This window comes from Taeniopygia guttata, chromosome 12 (assembly GCF_048771995.1).
Source record: "Taeniopygia guttata chromosome 12, bTaeGut7.mat, whole genome shotgun sequence".
Taxonomy (NCBI): Eukaryota; Metazoa; Chordata; class Aves; order Passeriformes; family Estrildidae; genus Taeniopygia; species Taeniopygia guttata.
The window spans coordinates 17928165-17947030 of record NC_133037.1 but is presented as its reverse complement, the minus strand read 5'-3'; the positions used below and the strand labels follow the sequence as shown (position 1 = coordinate 17947030).

Sequence of the window (18866 nt, the reverse complement as noted above, 5' to 3'; positions counted from 1 at the left end):
AAGCGTGAGTCGACACAGTGAGATTCTTCTCCTCAGAGCAACCTCAGAACATTAATGAGCAGGTTCATTTTCCTTTAAAAGTACTGCAACAAAGCAATTTATTTCACTTGACCAGTGTGGGTGTGTTCCCGCTGGAGCTGAAGGTATCCCCTGAGGTCCTGGTTTAACTTGAGGGTGACATGGAGAACCCAAAGCCACAGAGCTGCCATCCAATAAAATCCTGCCCCTGTTTTCCTGGGAGAAATGATCTCTTTAAGCCCTTTGTTAAAGCAGAGCAACCAAAGCAGCAAACCCTGAGCGAGGATCAGAGGCAGTGGCTGTGCAGCCACTCCAGCCAGGGAAGAGGGAGCACAGGGAACGATTTCAGTACTAATAACAGCCATCAAATCCTCCTAAACACACCAAGGGGATGTGTTTGTTTTACAGCTGATCAAGTGAGACCTTGCTCTCTGGAGCTGTTGAGTGTTTCTGCTTAGAAACAACATTAAGATCACATTTGATTTACATCAGAGGCTTACAGAGTTTCGTTGCTGTCGGCCCGAATAAGACACAGCTGGTTACATCCCACAGCTTCACCAGGAAAAGCTGCACACAGAGAGGCTTTTGACAGACACGCTCTTTAACAAGACTGGAAGCTCCCAAAAAGCTGTGAGGAGCATGGGTCAGCTGAAAATGCTCTGTCTGCAGGGCCCAGATGAAAGCTGGGAAACTGGATCAGCACACGGATCCTTCCCTTCCCTTTCCCTTCCCTTCCCTTCCCTTCCCTTCCCTTCCCTTCCCTTCCCTTCCCTTCCCTTCCCTTCCCTTCCCTTCCCTTCCCTTCCCTTCCCTTCCCTTCCCTTCCCTTCCCTTCCCTTCCCTTCCCTTCCCTTCCCTTCCCTTCCCTTCCCTTCCCTTCCCTTCCCTTCCCTTCCCTTCCCTTCCCTTCCCTTCCCTTCCCTTCCCTTCCCTTCCCTTCCCTTCCCTTCCCTTCCCTTCCCTTCCCTTCCCTTCCCTTCCCCTGGCACAGCCCCACAGGCATTGTCCCTGTGGCAGCATTCAGGAGCACACAGAATCACAGGATATCACTATCTGCAGGTGCTTTTATCAAGAGCTCTGGGAATCACGGGTACAGACCCAAATCTGACTCTGACACGGCTTTTGAGTTCAATGTATTCTATATTCTATCCTTATATAACTTACATATTAATTATTAAACTTATACTGGTCTATTGTAGACATTGACATGAGTTTCTTGTGATCTTTCTTAGGCCCCTGACCACAGTTTCTCATTATTATTCTTATGATTAAACAGTAATTATATTTAATTACTAAACAATCATCACATCTAACAATTATATCATTTATCATGTACTAGCTACACAGGTGCAGTTCTAGCAAGGTACAAGGCCTTCATGTACCTAGGGTATTTATTTTTTTCAGGGCCTACTAAGCTTAATTTTCCTTTTAACCCTAAAGCCCCATGATTTTAAAACCCTTTTACTATCACCTGCAGGGAAGTCCTGCTGCAGCTGGGCCAAAGGAGAGCTGTGCTGGAGGGGAGCAGCTCCAGAGCTCAGGAGCAGAGAGCACATCCCTGCGCCCAGACAGGCAAACAGATCAAACTCTGGCCACAAGTGATGCTGTGTCCTTCAAAGGGAGCAGAGACTGTCACATCCCACAGGGAGTCAGCCTGAAAAGTGGCAAACACTCTGAGAAATCTCTTCTGCAAGGAAACAGTCACATAGTCTGTACAACTGGAGTCAGACTGAAGAGAGGTTTTGTTGCACCTATGACATCAGTCTAGAAATTCCCCAGAATTTAGGGCTGATGCTTAAATAAGAATGGAGAAGCAATTTTATTTGCTGAATGGAATGATACAATCTGTATAGCTTCTTTTGTTTTTTATACTCAGAGAACAAGTGACATTTAATTCATTCAGGTTTCTAAAATGGCAAGAAGTGATCAGCAAAGTGGCAAACAGGAACACAAATTTAGAAACCACAGGTAGATTTTCTGTGGCTGAAAAACCCAAGAGCTGGGGTAACCCTGGTGTGAACTGCCAGCCACACCAACACTTTCAGGCCCTGAAGGTGACATTTCAGATCAGTCCTCCATCTCCTCCCCCAACAGCCAGGATCCATCTGACATTTAGCCTCAGACTGCAGCGCTCAGTTCGTGGCAGGACAGCTTGGTGAGGTCTCAAATTGTTCATTAGTCTAATTGCTCATTAGTCTGTGTCACTCCAGTTTGGTCATCCCCAAAGGGCACCTCAGGGGAAGTTGTTCTCATGCCAACTCGATGGACTCTTGTAGACATCCCAAATCCAGGTGCCGTCCAGGTGCCACCCACCTGGCTCCCAGCCACAAACCATGATGGGATATTTCTGAGTGCTGAGTCTGCCTTGAACCAGAAGTTGTTCCCCTTTCTGTGCAGAGCAATGACATTCTGAAGGGCAGGGACACAGAGGCAGATGTGGGGCAGCAGCTGGGACCAAAAAGGACATCTGGCTGAAAGGTGACCCAGCTCAACACTTCTCTGCCATGAGTAAAGTCCAGAGAAACACCAGAGAACACCCTGTGGGTGCTTTATGAACTTTGGACCTTGAAAACCCTTAGGTCAGTGATAATAAATTCAATTTAGCACTCACAAACTTGGGATTGGAATTGTTCTCTAGTTTCTATCAGCTCCTACTTTAAAGGATGGATATAGATATTTTTTAGCTTTATTCAACTCATATTAAAAGTTTCCATGCCTAAACGAGATTAAAATTAAAGCTCAAAAACTTTGATAACTAATCCTGATATTTGAAAAATCGCAATTTCAAAGGACAGAACCTGACAAAACAATAAACAGGAGCATTTTCTACTAAAAATGGAAAGTGCTGCTCTGCAACATCCAGCTCTCGGCAACGCCCCCGCTTTAACTCTGTCTGGGTGACCTCAATTTGGCCTTCTGGTGGCAGGTCTAGGACACAATCTCCATTTCCATGGGTGTTTTCTCTGCCCAGGGAGATGAATTGAGCTGGCCAAAGACAGGATGCTGCTGTCTGGAGGATCCCTTGCCTCCTTTGTGGCTCATGCAGTGAAAGCAGGAGAAGGAAGAAAGGAGGGGGATGTGCTGTAGTGCAGACAACAGAGCCCTGCTCTGGAGAATTAGGTTCTTTTCATGTCCCTGCCATAAAGTTTCTATGGGATGTTATGTCCATAAATCACTTCAAGCAACCTTTTCTCACATGCTCCTTGTCTTGGCGATCCCCTAATGCATGTCCAAAGGGAAGGAGAAAGTTACTGAGCACTCACTGAATTAAAGTCACTTATTGAAAAACAAGAAAAACCCCACAGTTTAACAAACCAACCTCAAATTGAAAATCCCCAGAAGAGTGACAGCCCCTCATTTTAGTCTCAATATAAAAGTCTTTCTGTCAGTAAGATGGGGTCATGCCATACACTGAAAATAAAAGAAATGAGGTATCTGAAGCACATAGCCAGAGCAAAAATAAGTCCCTTTGCAAGGCTGAGCCAGGTTTTTTTAATGATGGTCAAGCCTTATGCAGTGAATTTAGAGGGCCAAGCAAGGGGTGAGAGGGATAAACCAAAATATTGCATAACTGTCCTGAGGTGAGCTCAGTGCCTGAACAAAGCAGAGACCTCGGGGACATCCTGTGGTGTGTTGATGTTGATTATTTCCATCATGCATGGAACAAAAAGCAATTCCTTCAGGTGGAATAAAAAACAAGTCATGGAATTGCTGTTTCTTTTGGAAAAAAATAAAATCATGGAATAAAACACAATTCCTTCAGGTGAGCACCTGAAGGAATATCTCAAATTCCAGGGGTTTCTCTAACTTTGTACCTTCCCTTTACTTTCTGTACTCTCTGGATATATTTTGAACAAGCTATAGTGCAAGTATTGCAAAATCTTTCTGTGGATGCAGGAAGCCTCTCCCAAGACATTCTGACTTTAACTGGCACTTCCTCCATGACAAACAGCTGAATAACTCAACAATTTTTTTGTAGTTGTGTAAAAAAAGTTGTGTAAAATTGTTCCATGTATGGGCAACACGGGACAATCAGGCAGCTATTTTCAGTCTGATCCTCCCAAAAGATAGGCAGGGCTTTTTAGGAAAAGAAAATATATTCTGTTGTCACCTGAGAAGGTTCATTTTACAGCCCAAGGGCTGATGTGCAGCTTCTCTCGTGTGGGTAAAGCAGCACAAACATCCCCCCTTCTCTTTTGGCAGAATTCTGAGTTCCATTTCTCAGGTTTGTGTGAAATTCCATTTCACAGATCCGTGGGACGCTGCTCAGGGGACAGTCTGGGGTTGCAGGGTCATGGCTGAGCTGCCACATCCAAGGGTCTGCGTGTGAACAGGAACAACAACGGAGCACCAGGAGGGCTCTCCCAGTAAATAAACCCAATATATTGGTTTTCTGTCTGCCCCTGGCCTGTCCTACAGCCCACACAGCTCTGGTTGCTCCCTTGATAATTCCTGTCAAAATCAAAGGTATTAATTTCACATTGAAGCCCAAGCACTGGTTGGAATCTGCATAAATATCCACTTTTTTTTTCTTCTCATTCTTAGCAGTGATATTGAACAGCAAGTCTGAAAGCATCCTTAATTCCAGAGTGTAAGTGACAATCCTACCATGAGACTATGGGAGAGCTCACAGACCAGTTAAAATTTGCTTGCTCTTTAAAACATGATGTTCCAAATGTTGAAGTCATTTATTTCCCATTTTGTTATCAGAGAAGGAGCAATCACTCCAGGTTGTCTTTTAATTTAAATTATTCATTACTTTTTGATGAACCTCAGGAGTGTTTATATTATAAAAAGCAGTTTGCCTTCAGTTTCAAATGAGAATTTCAAAAATAAAGCCGTGGCTGTCAGGAGATAATAAGTAAAATTTCAAGGTTAGGGCATAGAATAACTGCAGAATTTTATCACAAATGCCTAAATAAAATAACCTATTGCCAGATAGGTTTAGGTATGACAGGACTGTAGGAAACCATCAAAATGTGACCTCGAGGTAAGATCTGCACTTAAAGAGTGACCCCATCAGGCATGGGACAATTAGCAACAGGTTTAATTAGGAGCACTAACAGAAGCTTTTGGAGAATCAAAGCATTTCAAAAGTACCTGCCAGACCTCTCCCTAACAAAGGCTTTCAGGCTTTCTTCCTCTCCTCTGGAATGAGGTGGGAGAGGTTCAGGGAGTGCTGCCTTTAGCAGCTCCAAGCACTGCTGGAAGAGCTCAGAACAATTTCTGACATAAACCATGGGAAACCCCAAAATAAATGTTAAAAAAAAAAAAAAAAGGACAAAAGAAATACAGTTTCTAATAGTTTTTAGAAGAAGGCAAAGTCCCAATTCCACCGTGTGCTTTCATCTCCACTATCCTGGGAAGTTCTTTTCCATCAGTGGATCATTCACTGCGAGGAGCTGGGATTGAAAACGAGGGGGAATTGCTGTTTTCACCCCACAGTTGGAGTTAGATGGGTAAGTAAGAAGTGAGTATGTGGAATAGGATAGTATCTCTTTCAATAGTGTGTTAACATAATATAGTATAGTTTTAATAAAGCTTTGCTTCAGCCTTCTGATCTGGAGCAGACATCATCATTTCTTCCTGAGTCGGGGTTGCCTGATTTCTCTGATTTTCTGATTTCGGGTGCTCATGCTGTGAACCTCCCCAAAAATCAGTGTTCACTCACATGGAGAAACAGATCCCACCAGGGTGTTCTGGCCTTGCTGAAGTTGCCCACACAGCGAGTTTTAATATCTCCTATTTACAACACTCCTTTTTCCAGGTCTCTCCAATAAAGAACGATTTTATCCCCAAGCTGAACTTTTGGTGACACCAGGGAACTGAGAGTTATTCTGCTGTAATGTGCAATGAAAAGAATCACCCCCTAAATTGCATTTTCTTACACTCCTCTGCTACAAGTCCCATCTTTATGTGTATATATAAATATATTTCCAGGAATAATACTAAAATAGATAGTAGTGGAGAACTGAGCATTTTACCTCTGTTCTTATTGCAATAAATTGATTTTTTGTCTGGCTTTTTCATTATAAAGAACATCCAACCACATCTCATCCTGCTCTGTTGGGCCTGGTGTGGCAGCAGGGGGGAGTGTGGGAGCTGCAGACACTGGGAGGGAGACATCAGAGCTACACCTGGCTGCTTCCTTTAGCACTTCCCACGTTTCTCCAGCTGAAAAATGTTATATATTCACATGGCACCCCCTACAAAGGCAGGCAGAGATGCAGTTTGGGTATTTTCAGTGCAGAGTGCTTTGTGAAAGGGGTGCAGGAGAGGCTGAGGCACCACATCTGCCCAGCTGAGCAGGAAGGTGCAGCACCTTCGGATTCTGCACAAAGAACAAACCACAATTCACTGCCACCAGCCCAAATCCCTGTGCAAAGGCAGGAAACATAAAACCAACCAGTTTGCATTTGCTCTCCAGGCACTCTCCTGCAATCAAGTGAAATTTTTTCTTAAATAGCAGTGAACACAGAAATCAGCTGAGTGTCTGGGCTGTGCAGCTGCCAAAATACAGAATTCAGAGGTCAAAGTTCTGTTCTATTCATAAAATAACCCAAACACTTGGGGGATGCAGACGCTCAAAGGGAATAAATCCATTCCTTGCATGCATCCTGCTGTTCCCTGACTAGCAGCATAGTGACTATATCTCATTCCTATCAATCCTGCAGGCAAAATCAAACAGGGAAGAATAAACTTTATTATCTCCATTTGCCCATACTGTCCACACAGTTGTTCTATTTGTATAGTTTATCATATTGACTAAAAAAAAGTCAAATATGAAAACTTATTTGACTATAAAATAGTCTTGGTATATGTTTAATTTTAAAAAATAATACAAATCTTCTGAACAGAGTTAATTTAGGAAACATTTTGTGTTTAAAAATCAGAAAAAGAAGTTATTTCATAAAATTAAACCAGTAAATCTCTGCGGTCCCAATGAAAACCTTTTTTCTGGGTATGAAAATACAGTTTTCCACTTGGAACTAGAACCTTGAAACATCTTGCTATAATAGAATTTCAGAGCAGAATATTACTTTACAGACACAGGTTAAAGCCCTGAGGATTTTTAGGATGCTTTTCACAATAAATGACTCTGGATACCGCTGCCTCAACAAACACAATCTCTGATACAACTTACTTCTGATATGTTTATTTTCCAATGAATATAGCCCTTTAAAAGACAGCTTTCAACATCTTTTATCCTCTTTGCATTTATTGCACCTCTGCTAGGAGTGTGAATGTAGAAAAATAAGAATATAAATCAGATTATCCACTGAAGATGTGCCTCGGGCTGCTTGAAGTGGCAGCGCTTGTGACAGCCATCGATGTAGAAGTGTCTGGTGTGATGCTGGCCAAGTGAAGCTCAGCTCCTCCAGGCTCCTCCAGATGGCAAGAATAGCACAAAAATATCCCTCAGTTATCTCCAAGCAGCCTAAGCTCCAAGGAGTTGTGGCTGAGGGCAAAACTGGGGTGCCTGGCTGAAGAAAATAAAGGATAAAACCCACTGGATCCAAGCAGCCTGACACCAACCATGTTACCTAAAATGAATTAAGCTCTTTAGCCCCTGCCCCCTGTCCCCAAATGCCTTCTTAGAAAAAAAAAAAATTAATTTATCTTTCCCAACTCAGTGGGAAATGCCATTAAATGGGGAACTAAACCCAAACAAAATATGAGCTGTGCATTGTGGGGAAGCAGCAACAGAAACGGTGAGTTTTGGATGCAGGAGTGAGTTGGTGGCTGAAGTTTACTACCCAGGGCTTTCTAAACAACGCAGCTTCTGAAAGCAGAGCCTTCATTAGAGCAGGAAAACAGCACTTAAACGGCCAGGCAGAAAATGGCTGAATTAAGCTCTTTTTCCCTCTCTTTAATGGTAGTGATTCTCAAAAGATTCAAAGTAGGTTAGGGGAAGAATAAAACAGCTATGTTTCTAGTGTCTACCTGACAACAGCTTTTGTAGGGGTGAATAATTACATGAAAATCACTTCCTTTCCACCTCTCTTTGGGGTTTCTGTGGGTTGCTAGGCAGTCTCTCTGCTACCTTCTGCTAATGTCACTTCCAGAGGGCTGAATACACTAAATTCATTGGGAGAATGGAAACTCGGGAGAAGAAGGACCTAAATACTCGAGTTTTGTTTATTCATTGCTGCCTTTGGAGCCCAGCACTATAGCTGGGATCACTTTACAGGTATTGAAATGCTAATTTCCCAGGGGGTGTTGTCAGCCAAGTACCACCCAGTTAAAATGGGACAGGACCTTCCTCCATACTGGAGCCACACCGGTAGCATGTTCCTGTGGCAGCATCCAGTTGGAAAATCAAGTGCTGGAGCTTCAGGGACTTACAGGAGCAATTCTCTTCCTTCCTCTCATTGCCTTTCATGAGTAAAATATTCCTACACTCCTTAATCTAAAATCTAGGGGTATCTTGGTTGCCTTGGTGTGGTTCCAAGAGGAACAGCCATAAGGTGCAAGTTGTCCTTCTCTGAGTAAATCATGAGGGTTTTCACAGAGAGGAGGGGGCAGAAAATCCTGGCACAGGTGCCCAGAGCAGCTGTGGCTGCCCCTGGATCCCTGGCAGTGCCCAAGGCCAGGCTGGACAGGGCTGGGAGCAGCCTGGGACAGTGGAAAGTGTCCCACCACAGCGGGTGGCACGGGGTGATCTGTAAGATCCTTTCCTGTGGGAATCCAGGGCTTCCCTCTGGCTGCCCTGGCAGGTCTGGGACCCTGGCAGGGGTCAGGAACCCCCCTGGACAGAGCCCCCAGAGACACTGGCTGTGATCTCTGTCCATGGAAAAGAGTTTTCAATCTTACAGGATGAATTACAAGCTCTGAGTGTTTGATAAGAGTAATAATTAAGTGTGACACGGGTGCAAAAGTAAAATTTTAAGTTTCTAGATTAAGGGTTCAGAGGGGACAAGATGGAGGAATTGGGTGTGCCTTGTCCTTTTCCTCCTTCTTCATGCCCTCCATGTTTCACTGTGGTGTTGGCATTTTTCTGTTGGTTCAGGCTGGGGACACACTGTCCAACGTAGGTGACAGATATTGGCACGTTATTGTAAATCCAGCACAGGTAGTTTCTGGTATTTAATGTTTGTACCATCCCACTGAGGGCAGAGCCCCACACGCTGCCCTGCAGGACAGAGCTGCGGCAGGGCAGCAGAACATGTTAGAGATAAACAGAATAAACAACCTTGAAACAGCACAGACCAATTATGGCTTCTGCTTTGGCAGCGGGGCAGAAAGACAGAGACTTTCTACAACCTCGGAATCACCAATACCACAGATTCCGACACTTTCCAACTCAAACCACTCTGGTTAAAAAGAGAAATAAAGTTCATCCCCCTCCACTGCAGAGTGCTGGCTGAGCAAAGAGGGGCTGGAATGCTCCTCCAGAGAACAGGGATGAGTGGCTCTGGCAAGGGCAGCAACCAAACCCAGAGCAGGCTGCTGAGAGCTCTGGAACAGTCTTTGATTTCCACTTTCAGTCTCCTGAGCCTCAGATTCTCTTTGGTTCATTTTCATCCTCAAAGTTACCTCACTCAGCTTGGCACAACAGGAGACAGGGAAATCCAGAGGCTTTGAATTCACTTCCCTGTCAGCATTTTCTCAGGGCAGGATTCAAATCCCTTGAAATATGTATCAGCTTTCCATTAATTTAGTTCTGGAGCATATGGAAGGAGATATCTGGCAGTATAAAGTACACAGAATATCCCAGAGATATTATTCATAGAAAATAATTTATATCCTTATGGTAACATTATTTTTGGGGGAAAAATGGTATCTGGAACAATTTTGTGCCTGAGAGATAGGACAAAAAAAATTGTTTTCAGTGGATTGGTAGCTTGGCTTTGGGAAACTGGCAGCTGGAAATATTTTTAGAAAAGTGTTGATATTTAATCACAATATCTCCTTTTAAAAGGTATTGATAAGAGGCCAAGTGTCCCAATATCTCTTGGGAGCAGCACCTTTTTATTCACTTCTTCATTTCTTTAAAGTGCAAAAAGTCAGGAGGATGCTTTGCATTTTTCTTCTGGGGTGTTTTGGGTATGGAAAACCATCCCACCCTCTGGCAAGGTAAAATCACTGACTGCTGAGCATCCCCATGCTCCAATTTGTTGGGGAGCCCTCTTGCCTCAAATGCATCGTAGGTTCTGCCTTTTCCTACACTTTCACTATATAAAGCTTCAGGCATTTGAAAATCATTTTTTTTAATTTCGTTCTGGGTATGGTATGGGAAAAGCACAAAGAATAACTATTGCTTTTCTTTATCTTTCCATATTTCATATATTTCCATGTATATTTAATATATTTTCAGTCCCAGAGACACCAGAATTACCATGTCTTTTAGGCAGCCTGTTAATGTTTCCCATAAATGATAAATAAAGATGCTCAATTTTTAAAAATAAATGCAGGAAGTGCAGTCAACTAATTTTTAAAATGAGGGTGTTGATTAGAGTTCCACTTTACTGAAACACTACCAACAAGTGCTCTCAGGATGAGAGATTTGGCAGCTCCCACATCCACCAGAATGCACCCACAGGACTTTCAAAATATTTACACTTAATCCAGCTGAGGCATTGATGGGAGAGGTGACCCTGAGTAATTTCTGCACCACTCTGAACCCACACCAAGATGGTTTTAAGGTGTTTTTTCTTTAGATATTCTGTTTGTGTTACATGTGCCAGAAAGCAGGGCTCTGGGGTGGGTTTGGCTTTTAGGTTTTCAGGGGGATGCACCGATCACTTCAAAATATCCAATTTTTATTACAGACCTGCTCAATTGTAATATCCCATTGACAAAAACCCTTCTCTAGTGGCTTTTTTATTAACACCTCTTACTTTCTTTAGTAAAGCTGAGAGGCACTGGAGATACCAAACACAGCATCCAGCCCTGATATTTGAAGTATTTGCAACGGGGAAATATTTTGGTTATGATCATTATCCACAGACTTCATTCAGAAATTAAGAGGAAGCTGTACTTGGGTTATATAATATCAGGTGAAATGTTATTTACTCCAACTTCTTAAAAAAAATAATTCTCAAGGATTCTTTTGAAGCCACCTGAAGAATACTTATCTATAAGCTGAACTCCTAAAAAAGGATCTAAAAACCCTGTTCAAAACAGAAGAAAATAAAGCTACAGAAGCTGAGGATAGTTTGATCTTAAATTCTTCCTTTTATTGAAAGCAGCCTAAGTCTTGTATACCAAAAGATCTTCCCAGAGTGGGTTCAGTTTCTGCTGGGAAAAGAGAACTGCTGCCTGTAAAACAAAGCCTTTGCACCACCACAGAAGGTCACACATCAAAAAATTGTTTTTTCCCCAAAACACTGCAGTTCCCTCCTTCAGAGGAACCTATTTTTTCTGTTTCTTATATGAGGAATGAAAACCACTCCGTTGGGGTTTTTCCTGCTCTTCAGGAATCCCCAGGGATTTTCAGCGAGCCTTGAAGATCCCAGACCACTTCAAGTTCAACTTTAAAGCTCCATATTTCACCTATTTCCATAATTCATCACATGCAAATGTCTCTGTGTAAGGTAAACTTACGTTTAGCACTGTGCAGTTTTAAAACATAGAGAACAGGATGCTCAGAAAATAAAGGATCTGCTGCCTACCTACTGAATGCTTGAAAATTGTGCATTTTTGCATTTCAAATAGGTGAAGCTTCTGCCATGTTAGGGCACAAAATAAAATGGAAATTTTTCCTATCAATTACCAGGAGTCTGGATTTTACCCTGCTAGATTTTGCAGAATTAAAATTCATGAAGACAAGAAATGCAATTAAAAGACTGATTCATCAGCTTCTTTTGCTTGCAGAAATATTTTTTAAACTAAATTAAATATGTCAAGAGTTAATATATAAATATATTCTGCTACTCTAAGGTAGCATTTGGCAAATGATGGGCTTGAGGACACAATAGCAGAGTAAAAACTAAAAAAACTAAAACTCATCCCCTATAAAGACCTTAAAATTGAGCTGTGTTGGAATAATCAGTGTGTGCTATAAATACTCATCTAAATTAAAAAAAACCAACAGCCTACAGGAATGTATTTCAATTTTCTAAGCAGTAAATCAAAGTTTGTCTCACCAAAGTTAAATGGGTTCATTAGAGATTTGTTCCCCACAGAACTGCCAAGGGAACCCTGAAGGTGGCAGTGGGGCATTAGGCCCATTGGAGAAAATAGGGAAAAATAAACTTATCCAGAGACTCTCCCCTTGGATAAACTGTCCCAAAGACAGAGATGTTCCCTGCTAAGATCCCTGCATGACCTTATGTCACTGAGATGTTAATTGTGACTTCAGGTATGCAACAAACACTCACAGCTCCTGATAAAAAGAACTTTCTTCAACTGGCCGGATTTGTCAAGGGATATCTGAGAGTGATTTGGTTTTGCATACTTATAATACAGATTTTTTTCCCCCAGGTTGCATCCTGCAGTGAACCCTGACAACTCTGCTTAATTCCTTCGATGAGGATGTGACAGGCACTGGCAATCCAGGGTGAGACCAGCCCTGGTGGAAACAGCTCTCCTAAAATATGCCCTTGATACCTTGAGAAGGCTGAGCTAGAGCAGAGGCTGGACAGAGCCAAAGAATAAAGCAGGGATTTATTAAAGGATCTCCCCCATGGATCCACCTTGGGCAGCACCAGAGCCCAGCCAGGGCTGCACCCAAATGAACCAAAATGGCCCCAAAATGCACGAGCGCTCCCGGGGGCTCTCCCTGGGATCAGTTCTGCTCCATTGGCACCTTGGAGTTCATTGTCCCATTCCAGCTTTAGCCCAGGCAGTCCCACCCTGCTTGTTTTTCTCTCTCCAGCCCACGGTGTTTGTGCTCCTGGGCTGAGATTTGGATCATTTGTCCTTGGTGCCCAGCTGGAGCAGGAATTGTTTTGTCTCCCTGCTCTGTGCAGAGCTCATCATCCCCTCATATGAAGCCCAGCCCCACACACTAAAGCAGCACAGAATCTGAAAATATAAAAGATAAACCTGAGGCATCACCCTTCATGGTTACACAATTTTTTTTTTGTTTGTTTGTTTGTTCTCACATTTTCTGCAGCAGCAGCTCCAGCAGTAAAGGCTGTTTGGGACAGCAAAATTTCATTCCCACTTTCTCAGATCAGATTAAATCCCTCCCTCAGTAGCTCCTCATAGGGAGCTGGGGGTGTTTAGCCTGGAGAAAAGGAGACTCAGGGGTGACCTTATGACTCTCTAGAATTCCTGAAAGGTGGCTGTGCTCAGGTGGGGTTGGAATCTTTCTCCAGGCAGCACTGACAGAACCAGAACAGTGTCAAGCTGTGCCAAGGGAAATTTAGGCTGAATGTTAGGAAAAACGTTTTTACAGAAAGGGTAATAAAGTTCTGGCATGGGAGGTGGTGGAGTCCCCATCCCTGGGTGTGTTTAACAAAGCCTGGATGCGGCACTGGCTGCCAGGGTTTAGTAGAGGTGCTGGGGCTGGGTTGGACTCTTTGATCTTGAAGGTCTTTTCCAGCCTGGTCATTCTGTGATTCAGTGATTCCTCCGTGTTGGGGAAGATGTCATTGATGCTGAATTGTTCCTGCTCGCACACCTCTGCTGTCAGAGCCTGCAGCCAGCAGGTGATGGTGAGGAAATCTCTGTCTCCTGCCTCCCTGGAGAGCAGAGGAGCAGTGCCCAGAGCACAGCCCCCTGCTCCAGCTGCCACCAAACCCAACCCAAGCCTGAAGGCAAACGGAGCTGGATTCTGCAGCGTGGCCCTGCCCAGAGGGCAAGAACAGATTTCCATAATCAGCTCCCCTGGCACAGTGCCCTGGGTGGGCACCTCCACGCTGGAGCCTGGCCCAGCTGCTGGAATGGTGCCACTGGCAGCTGCATCCCGAAAATTAAGAAACCAATGGAGTTTCTATAGTGCTACCAGTGCAGAATTCACCTCGCTCTCTCTCCAGTTTGTACCTTCTGTGCCTTCTATACTTGGAATTGGAACCAGCACAGAAGCTGCTGGTAAAGCTTAGAAACTGCAAACAAAAAAGATAAACTCTCCCCAAGAGAGATTATTGTTCCAAGGGGGTTTTTTAAGTGGTCAGCAACCACATGGTTGAAGGTGAAGGAAGCCTGGGTTTATATTCAAAAACACTTTGGAAAAATCTGTCACTGAAAGATCTTTAGAAACTTGAGCAACTGTGGTGTAAGAAAGTCACTGCAGGAAAAATCTCTGGGGAACAACCTCCTGGAAGGTGCCAGGGGACCGGCTGAGCATGAGCCAGCAGTGTGCCCTGGAGCAAAGGCCAGCAGCTCCCGGGCTGAGGATGAGGAAGAGTTACCAGCACCCTGAGGGAGATGGGTGATCCCTTTCCTCTGCCAAACACCACGAATTCAGAGCTGGGATCCCAGCTCATGAGAAAAAGGGACTTACTGGAGCCCAGTGAAGGGCTAAAGATGTGGTTGAGGGATTGCTGCATCTTGAAAAACGTGCAAGGTTGGAGAGGTTGAGAGAGCTGGGGCTGCACAGGTTAGAGGAGAGAACTCAGGATTCTTGAGTATAAATGTGTATAAATAAATACCTGGGAGGGAGTAAAGGACAGGGAATCAGTGCCTTCTCAGAGGTGCTGACAGAAGGACAAGAGGCACAATCTGAAACACATCAAATCCCATTTAAATGTAAGGAAACTTGTGGAGAGAGTAGCAAAACCCTGGAACAGGTTGCCCAGAGAGAGCTTTTGCAGTCACCACCCTTGGAGAGCTCAGAACCTGACTGGATGTGGACTTTGGTGGGGTTTGAAGTGCTGGGTTTAGGGTTGGACTTGATTGTTTGAAAGGTCTTTTCCAACCCAAGTGGTCCTGGAGTGGTTCTGGTTGAACCTGCTTGGGGAGCTCTATTCAAACAGGAATTTTTTGACCTGCTGCCATCTGCTTCACTTTAATTTACACTTTATTTTACAGCAGGGACACAGAGACTGCCCCAGCAGGGTCCAGGACAGGGACCCTCCCACTGAAAGCTGGTCAGAAACCAGCCAGAACCCCAAATTAAATCTGGACTCTTGTGTTTAACTTTTCACAATTGGCCCATCTGTAATTAATTGAATTAATTGATACTTTCAGCCTCCCACATCCTCCAGCAGGGAGTTCCACCATTTAGTCATTCATTGTGTGAAAAAGCACATTCTTTTGTACTTTTCTAAACTCACTACATCTCCATTTTTATAGACCTTTGCCAAAGCCAAGGCAGGGCTCCAGGAGGACCTCCTGAGTTTCTGGCTGAGTGCCACCCAAACGGGGAATGGTGCCTTGGCTGTGGAATCAGGAGGGCTGAGCTCCATTTCCACCATTTCCAGGTTTGACAGTGTGTAAAAGCTTTTTTGCTTTTTTTTTTTTTTTTTTTTGCCTTTTCGCAGGGAAAACCCACCAGTGACTGTATAGTCCTACACTGCTATTTAATGAGCATCACAAATAAATACAAATCTCTGAACAGCCACTCCAAATACTCAATTTTCTACAATACCTCCAAAACCGTGGCCCAGCTTCCAGTTATTATCCACTAAGTAACACTGTTATAATTTGATTTATTTAAAAAACCCAATTTATTGCCTAAAGACCAAAAGGAAAAAAGGGAAAATGTTTTTAATTTTACAGAAATGTCTCTAGAAGACCCCTCAACTAAATCCAGTGTTTAATAAACCCATTAAAAAGGTCAAGTGACAACTTCTGACCCACCATTGTGTTACACAAAGAAAAACTTAATTGAAGGCAGCATTGATTTCATGCTGCCCACAGAACAGTCCAAATATTGCCCTTCACAAGCAGAATGAAAACCGAGTGCTAAGGCAGAATAAGTCCTAAAGACACAATTAAAAGTTAATTATCTTTTATAAAGCAACCTCAAAACAGAGAAATGAAATCTGGGGCAACACATTGCTTCAAATATTGGTAGTGGCAATATGGGTCAGCAATCCAAAAGGACAGACAAGGAAGTATTTAATTTTATTCTAATTTAATGCCATTTCAGTCACTCAGCCTTCCTCAAAGCTACCAATGTGGATAACCCCATGCTAACTCAGCAAAAATTGGCCCAGAAATCTGTGCAAATCCATGAAGCTAACCTAGAGCATAAACCACTTTATTAAAACATCCTTTTTCATTTGAAAGCCATCATTTTCTGTTCAATAAGAATTAATAGAATGGAAAGGACTGAAATTACTTTACATCAAGATATGGAAATAAAACTGTTTTTTCACCTTTGCTAGCGATAGTAGCAAAAGTAGCAAAAGTAGCAAAAGTGAAACTAGTTTCACTTGCTAGTTTGACTTTTGCAGGGGATACTCATTAGCTACAAATACATAAAAATGTGTTCAGCCAGCGCAGAGGTCGCACACCGTCCTTTTGTTATTGTTGCCAAAACCAGATATTTGGGAAAAGATTATAGCAACAAATCCCAATTTTAATCTAGGCAGTTAAAATGCATCCCAATTCAAATGTGCCATGGGAATGCTCCCCAAAAGTGGTTCCATTTCCCGTTGTCCCCACGGGAAGCCTGGGAATCCCAGCACCTCCCCTGCCCTGCCTGGGGGTCACAACGGCTCAAGGACACCTCGAGAAGCAGCCAAACATAAAATAAATAAAATAAATCAATCAATGTCTGCAAACACCACCATGGGTGGATGGATGTTTCCCCTCTGAGCACAGCAAACCCAAATGAGTTCCACCATCACTTATTTGCCTCAGTCAGAACAATTCCAGGGAGCAAAAGCAGGAATCCACCGGGGCCACCTCACCACTAAACCCTCAGCAGATTAATTCTGTGGCAGCACAAGCAGGGAATTGCTTCAGAATCCATTGCAGTGACCTCCTCTGAAATGTAGGTCACAAGACCTTATAAATTTATTTACTGCAGCCTCAAACCTCCACAATCACAAATACACACTCTACTTATTTTTTCCTGTAGCCTCATCTGCAGATTCCACCAATGAAAGTACTGAGCAAGCAACAGTCATTCATTGTGTCATTATATAGAACTGTAGAATAACTAAATTAAGTTTGTGGGAATCCAGGGCTTCCCTCTGGCTGCCCTGGCAGGGCTGGGACCCTGGCAGGGGTCAGGAACCCCCTGGACAGAGCCCCCAGAGACACTGGCTGTGATCTCTGTCCATGGAGAGGAGTTTTCAATCTTACAGGATGAATGACCAGCTCTGAGTGTTTGATATAAGTAACAATTAAGTGTGGCACGGGTGCAAAAGTAAAATTTTAGGATTCTAGATTAGGGGTTCAAAGGGGACAAGATGGAGGAAATTGGGTGTGTCATGTCCTTTTTCTCCTTCTTCATGCCCTCCATGTTTCACTGTGGTGTTGGCATTTTTCTGTTGGTTCAGGCTGGGGACACACTGTCCAACGTAGGTGACAGATATTGGCACGTTATTGTAAATCCAGCACAGGTAGTTTCTGGTATTTAATGTTTGTACCATCCCACTGAGGGCAGAGCCCCACACGCTGCCCTGCAGGACAGAGCTGCGGCAGGGCAGCAGAACATGTTAGAGATAAACAGAATAAACAACCTTGAAACAGCACAGACGAATTATGGCTTCTGCTTTGGCAGCGGGGCTGACAGACAGAGACTTTCTACAATCTCAGAATCCCCAATACCCACAGATTCCGACAAAGTTCAGTTTCATCTATCCCCATACCGCCAGCTCTTATGGTGGCAATTCCACAAGCACAGCTATGGAGGGTGTGGGAGCACAAGCCCGGGAAGGAATTTGGGGTGGCAGCCTCAGGAGAAGCTCAGGTTCTGTGGCTGAAGGACACCAGCCCAGCTCTGGGGCTGCAGGGCAGAGATGAGAGCTCAGGGTGGCCCAGCTGCCTCTGCCTCAGAGTTAATTGCTGCTGAATGGGGGCTGGAATTTGCTTGGAACCAAACCAAGGGCTTGGCACCCACCCAGAATTATGTGCCAAGAATCTCTGAGATTACTCCAGCGAGCTCAGAGCAACAATTTGTCCAACCAACCTCTGATTTTAAGAACTAATTTCTTTTTTAAAGGGGTGTTTGGGATTTGTGGTTTCTCTCCTTTACAAACCACTGAGAGTCCCCCTGACAATTTAGGCAATTTAAGGAGCTACTGAGAGCATCCAGGCAGAAAAATCAGAATTAGCCCCCCAAGTAATTTTTATAAATAAATACAGGGAGGGATCAAAAAAGACAAAGCAATAAAGCAAATTTGGTTTAGACCTTCAGGCACAAGCTTGTGTTCTGTACCCTGTGACAGATTTGTCTGGGTGAAGTTAATTAAGAAAACAAACAAAGCACTGCTGATGTCCTGGGCTTGTTGTAAAGGCTTATCTGAAGAGTTCAAAGAGTGGTTTAGGGGTGGTTCCACCCCAAAACCATCCTTGGTGCACTGTCTGTCCCTCAGAATCACTCCTTGCATGTTCTCCCACCATGGGAAGGAACTTTGGCTTCTTTCTGGTCCCTCCAACCTACACAAAGGGACCATGGGTTGGTTTATTTCTTTCCTTTTCTCACTTGCTATCAGCTCACTTAGTGTTTGCTTCTTCAACTCCATGTTTTGAAAATATACACTCATCCCTTACTTTTCCTTGCTTATATATGACCATGGAACTGAAGTAAAAATTTAAGCCAGAGCTTAAACAATAAAAAACAAACAAACAAACAAAAGCCCCAAACAAATAAAAACAAAAAACAAAACAACAAAAAACCGAAACAGAAACAAAACAAAACCCAAAACAACCCTCCCCCCCAAAAAAAAACCAAACCAACAAACCATCTAAACTACTTAAAACTAAACAACTTAATGATCTGCAGGTAAGTGGAGTTCTAGAAATACCAAAATACTTTTATCAGCAATGTACCTGTACTGAAA

At 43.5% G+C, this 18866-nt stretch overlaps 1 protein-coding gene across 2 annotated transcripts in view; it reads right to left on the bottom strand.

The window, feature by feature from the left end:
* The window catches only part of SLC6A11 (solute carrier family 6 member 11), a 94798-nt gene that overhangs the window by 19173 nt on the left and 56759 nt on the right, over nt 1-18866 (bottom strand). The gene's annotated exons all lie outside the window — the stretch shown is intronic.